At 35.4% G+C, this 6,000-nt stretch overlaps 1 protein-coding gene across 1 annotated transcript in view; it reads right to left on the reverse strand.

The window, feature by feature from the left end:
* The window catches only part of NEDD4 (NEDD4 E3 ubiquitin protein ligase), an 84,485-nt gene extending 79,105 nt beyond the window's left edge, over positions 1-5,380 (reverse strand). The window contains exon 1 of the mRNA XM_090270646.1: positions 5,333-5,380. The gene's annotated coding sequence lies outside the window, so the exon portion shown is untranslated. The remainder of the gene's footprint in view (positions 1-5,332) is intronic.
* Between the last annotated feature and the right edge of the window lie 620 nt (positions 5,381-6,000).

Genomic DNA, 6,000 nt, shown 5'->3' on the forward strand with positions numbered 1-6,000 from the left:
TTTTCATTTTATATAATCTATCTCCTTTATGATTTTACAGACTTTGGTAAATATCCCCTTATAACACTTTTTCTTTATAGAAGAAAAGTACTAATCTTTCCACTATACCTTCCAATGACTTCAGCTTTCCTTCATGAATTAAGTCAGGGGTCTGATAATTCAAAGAATGGATCACGTCTAATAATAATCTAATCAATGAGATCTAACTGTTCAATGCCTGTGATTTAAAACTTACAGTTCATAAATAAGCAGAGCTCTTCTGATGGTTCATATAAAATAATGAACCTCAATTATTTGGCCAGATAAATGTTTTCTCTTTGGTAAGCTTCACTATAAACATCAATTTCAAGTCCCCTAACTAGATTTTAAGCTTCCTGAAGTGTGAGGGTCATAACCAAACATTTCTCTGAGCTCATGCTGGGCACAAAGTAAGCAAGAAGTAACACCAGAGAGGAGGCTGGATGGATGGATGAATGGTTACCGCCATTAGTTACACTGAATGCCTAATGCTTTCTTTCAGGATTAAAGAAAAAAAGGTTTATCCAGTTACTACTCCAAAGAAATATCAAAAAGCACTACAGCTGCACAAAAAGGAATGATGCTTGAAAAATATTCAAAGAGGGCTTCAGCCAAGGAAAGGTAAGGTAAGAGAATCATATACACTCCCTAGCACTCCAGTCTGTGTTTAATTCTAGAGAGGCTAAAGAGTTTGCATTGCTGATGCTGGTCTGAGATTGCACAGGACCTGTACTGCAATTATAGCAGTTATGTGTAGAACTTGGGGAGCCTGTAAATGTAGCCCTTTAACCAAACAGATGCCAAAAGAGGGGCATTAACCCAAGTGGAGAAGAGCTGGAGAGGAATGGAAGCCCTCATCTAGGAGGAATCTATGCAAGTCTTAGACAAGGTCATGTTCTTAAATAAAAAAAAAATAATGTCTTAGTATTAGATTGAAGCTCAGGAACCCATATTCTGATATGTTTGGTTATTGATTATCTACAGAAAAATAATGGGATGCTCTACATGCTACAGATAGGCTCTGGATAACCCTAGTCATTGAGTAGAACTTTGAAGGCCAAAGTCCACCATGATGATGAAATGTATGTGTCAGCTTTACTGGGCTGTTTTTCCCAGTTGTTTGGTCAAACACCAGTCTAGAAGTCCGATGAAGTGAATATTTAGATGTTATTAACACTTAAACCAGCAGATTACCTTCCATAATGTGGCGGGCCTCATTCAATCAGTTAAAGTCCTTAATCAGCAAAGATAGGTTTCCTGAACAAGAAGTAATTCTGCTTCAACACTACAATATAGAAACACCACCTAAATTTCCAATTTATTGGCCTGCCCTGCAAATTTTAGACTGAAGACTGTAACATCAACTCTTACCTGAGTCTTCAATCTGCCATCCCTGCCCCATTGATTTCAGACTTGCCAGTTTCCACAGTCACACTAACCAATTCTTTAAATCCCTCTCTCTCTCCTTCTCCCTCTCCCTCTCTCGCTCTCACTCTCTGTTTCAGTCTCTCTCCTATTTCTATTGGTTCTGTTTCTCTGGAGAACCCTGACTCATACAACCACTAAACTTGACAAGAATAGCACCTCCACCCAGAAGATAGAATACAGATGTCTCCCAAGGCTTTGGAGGCTGGATGTATGCGGGAGTATCTCAGGTCAGTGACACAGAAGCTCTAAGTTTTTCATTGTTGAGTAGAATTCTTTTAAAGGCACAAAATTCTGAAATGCCCCATCACTGGCAACACCACCATCGGTAACACCATCACCAAACTATTATAGTTTATAACCCTCAAGTCTTAAAATTGGTGGAAAAAAAGGGATATTTCTCAAAACAAATATCATTATATTGCAAAATTTCCCAGAGGACTAGAAATTGATTCTGCTTAAAATTATGTCTGTGCTCTTCACTGTACATCTCCAAGGAAAATTTTCTAAGAAAAAAACAACAACAAAAAGCATTCTTAATTTAGTTGTAAATGCTATGGGAGACTAGACATTCATGGTGGGATAGGCTATTTATTGCAATACAATCGAGCCTGTTACTCCACCAACGGCTATAGTTTGTATGACATCTTAGGTGATTCGTACACTTCAATTACCTGCTAGAACTAGCAACAAATGAGAAAATTAGAATGACACACATCACGCTGTTCTAAATATTTTTTGCTCCCTTTTTCTAGTAAAGTGAACTTCTTGAGAAAATCTGTGTTTCTAAGGCATAGCAGAGTATCTAACATAGTAGATACCTTAGCATACCCTAGTTAATACAAAAAAATATGCTATCAGAGAGCCATAAATACATGAGTCCATGAATGTTAAATAACACTTTATATTTGAATCATGATGAAAAACTTTCTCAGTGCTCTAATTTTACCATCACAATAAACTTATCAGATAGGTAGGGCAAACGTTATCTCCATTTTTTTAAACATGAGAAAATATTTTCAGAAGGATTGAATGACTGGTCCAGGGTTACAAGCTCATGGGCCAAATCACAGGCAGGGCTGAAATAGGACTTCTGACTCCTTGGTTTGGGGATCTATAATATCCTGATCAATGCACTCTTGTTTTTTGCTTTTAGCTTTAAAGGTTTTTAAAATTTTATATATCATGTTTATAATTCAAGAAGTATCCCATTGTTAATATCAGAGGCCATGCTTTAAAAAATAATAATTTATTTATTTGTTTGTTTGTTTATTTATTTATTTTTTAGAGAGAGGGGGAAGGAGAAAGAGAGGGAGAGAAACATCACTGTGTGGTTGCCTCTCACTTGCGCCCCCAACTGGGGACCTGACGTGCAACCTAGTCATGTGCCCTGACTGGGAATTGAACCAGCGACACTTGGCTCGCAGGTCGACACTCAATCCACTGAGCCACAGCAGCCAGGGCTTTTTATTTATTTATTTATTTATTTATTTATTTATTTATTTATTTAGACATATCATGACACCCTTGTAGTACTCTATACATAGTAAATGCTCAAGGAGTATTAATGCGACAATTAAGAGTATGAAAAATATCAATTTTGGCAATGGAGAAACAATCACACTATGCCAAAGTTAGTGACAAAAAAGCCTAGAGGAAAAGTGCAAACATGAATTACCCTCCTTGTGGACAACATGCAAATAACTCATAAAATAGTTCACTAATGATGCTCCCAAGAATCAGGAAGAAATTCACATCAGTAGCAATAACAATAGGAAAAATAACACAGTAATACCACAACCCAGCAATTCAAACCCAAAATATGAATCTTAGAGATTCACTCATACATGCACATCAGGAAACGTAGCAAGAATGTTTATCAATTGGTAAAAGCAAAAAAAAAAAAAAATGAAGCAACACTAATATCTATTAGGGTGGATAAATGCATAAATTAAGATATTATGAGATTTTCAGATGAAGGAAAACTATGCATCAGTGAAAATGTGTTGTAGATCAATCTTACAACTGTAACATTAACAAAAGAGCATGTCACAGATGAATATATAGAGTGATACTATTTTAATAAATTCAAAATTATGCAAAAGGAAACTTTTTTTAGGGATACATATATACAGCAAAGGAAAGATAAACACAATATTCAAGACAACACAGAACTTGTGGGGAAAGAAAACGAGATGCTATTTGGAAGGGGTACAAGGGGTTTTGAAGATTTTGGTTATGTTCTAGTTCGTAAGTTGAGTAATAAAGTACACAGATATTTGTCTTATTGTTTAAAAGAAAAATGTATATAATATATGCTTTTTATATGTATATTCATAATTAAAAAAAACACCAATACTAGGAAGGAGACTTGACTTGGGGTGGTGAACACACAATATAATACACAGATGATGTATTATAGAATTGTACACCTGAACCCTATATAATTTTATAAACCAATGTCACCCCAAAATCAATAAAAAGGAAAAACAAAATAAAAACACCAGTACTGCTCTGGCTGGTGTGGCTTGGTGGATTGAGCACCTGTCTGTGAACAAAAGGGTCCCCAACTCGATTCCCGGTCAGGGCACATGCCTGGGTTGTAGGCTGGGTCCCTGGTTGGAGGTGTATGAGAGGCAACCGATCAATGTGTCTCTCACACATTGATGTTTCTCTCCCTCTCTTTCTCCCTCCTTTCCCCTCTCTCTAAAAAATAAATAAATAACATCTTTAAAAAAACAAAAAACCACCATTACTAAATTTCACCTGGTCCTATCTAGAAGAAAAACAGATCTGTAGAGACGGGGAAGAGGGGAACATTTGCTATTCTATAGAAAAAAAAAGCAAAAATACAAACAGAAAACCAAAAGCTCTGCAACTGACCATACTGATAACCAAATCATCAACATCTGTCACTCAGCCTTCAAAAGCCATATTGCCAGTTAGTGATTAAGTCTCCTTTGGCAGCAAAAAAGCATGTTTGCATATTACAGTGCTAATTAATAGATTCCCTTTGCAATATCTTCAGTTACTAGTATAGCTATAATTTCTTGAAGAAAAAAAACATGCAATCTAATACTAAAAACAGATTCTTTAAAAAAAAATCCAGTGTTAGGGATGGGGAGGGATGGAAAAAAAAAATCCAGTGTTTTTGTTAGCTAAAAAATGAATGGAACAGTTTAACTTCCGTTTTTATGCTTCTGTTTAATCACAGATAAGCTTTGAACACATATACTGTTCTTTTACCTTAATGCTCTAATCTTACAGGTTTAAAATAGAAATGTAAGATTTCAAACTAAGAGTGTTTGAAATAGGATCCCAAAGAGACAAAATCAGGAAGAGGAAAGGGCTTCAAGAAAGTCTTTAGGAAATCAGAAATCAAAACTATCATTAAAAAAAAAAGTCAGGTTTAACTTTGCTTTTTGCCTCTGTAAGAGCCGGTGATCTTTTAGAGGACTTTATTTTATTGATGTCAAGAGGATAGCTTTCCTTTATAGAAGAGTGGAGATAAGAGTAAATGGGATGTTATAACTGGATACAGGTAATCCCCCCAAATCCACTGGAGTGAGGAGACACAACCCAAGACACTCTGGACTACCGACCAGGGCACATGGGTGACAGTGAAGGAAGGTAAGACAAAGGGGTTGGCTTTCCTGTCATCTCGGGTCGTAATAGGCTTTGAGTAAAACCTTGTAATCTAGTGAGAACTGACAGTTAGGAGAGGTTCCTGGGAGGAGAACGGAAGGAGAGAAATGAATTATAGTTACCCAGAGTTTCCATAACCATCCTCAAATCATCTCTCATGTCACAGATTCCCAAACCCCTTCTCCTTGCTGCTTTGCTGAAATAGACCTTGTTTCATATTTCTCACAAATACGATATAACTTACCAATCGATTTTCATCAAATACTTCAAAAAGAAGCCGATGCTGCTGAGGATGAACCTAAGTAAGAGAAAGAAAACATTTCTTTAAAAATAAGTGAACATCAACCCACAGAGACTGAGAAAAAATGCCTGAAAATGTTGCCAGTTCCTAATTCCTGTTCTTTACAAGATATTTTAAATTACATGAGACACTTAATACAAAAGCAGACCAGTCACATGTCACCCATTTTCTAATGATTTAACCATAACAGCAAAGTGGACTTGGTTACTCATTTTTCTAATTTTTCTAAAGTAGAGTGAAAAGAAGTAAAATAACATTTAAAAAATTATTTAAATGTTTGTCAGCATTTAAAAATATAGATTAGATTTAAACTTCTTATTATCAATTTTATTTACTCACTTTTTACTTATCAGGTTAAAACTACCCAAAGTGGATGTTGATTTTATGGAATTTAGTGTCTGAATCCTTTTAGTAGTGACTTGATAAAGGAATTTGTTGCTTCTGCTATAAAAAGTACAGGAGCAGTCAAAAAGTATAAACTGAGTTTTCACTTATTGTTTATATTTTAAACATGAGTAAAAATTAACATGCAGTATTTTATTTTTCAAAACTAATGCTTTCATTTTTGCTGAAATATTTCAATAAGTTAAAATCTACTTAATAGCTGAAAT

Source organism: Furipterus horrens, unplaced genomic scaffold (genome assembly GCF_987537825.1).
Source record: "Furipterus horrens unplaced genomic scaffold, mFurHor1.1.pri manual_scaffold_3, whole genome shotgun sequence".
In the NCBI taxonomy this organism is placed as follows: domain Eukaryota; kingdom Metazoa; phylum Chordata; class Mammalia; order Chiroptera; family Furipteridae; genus Furipterus; species Furipterus horrens.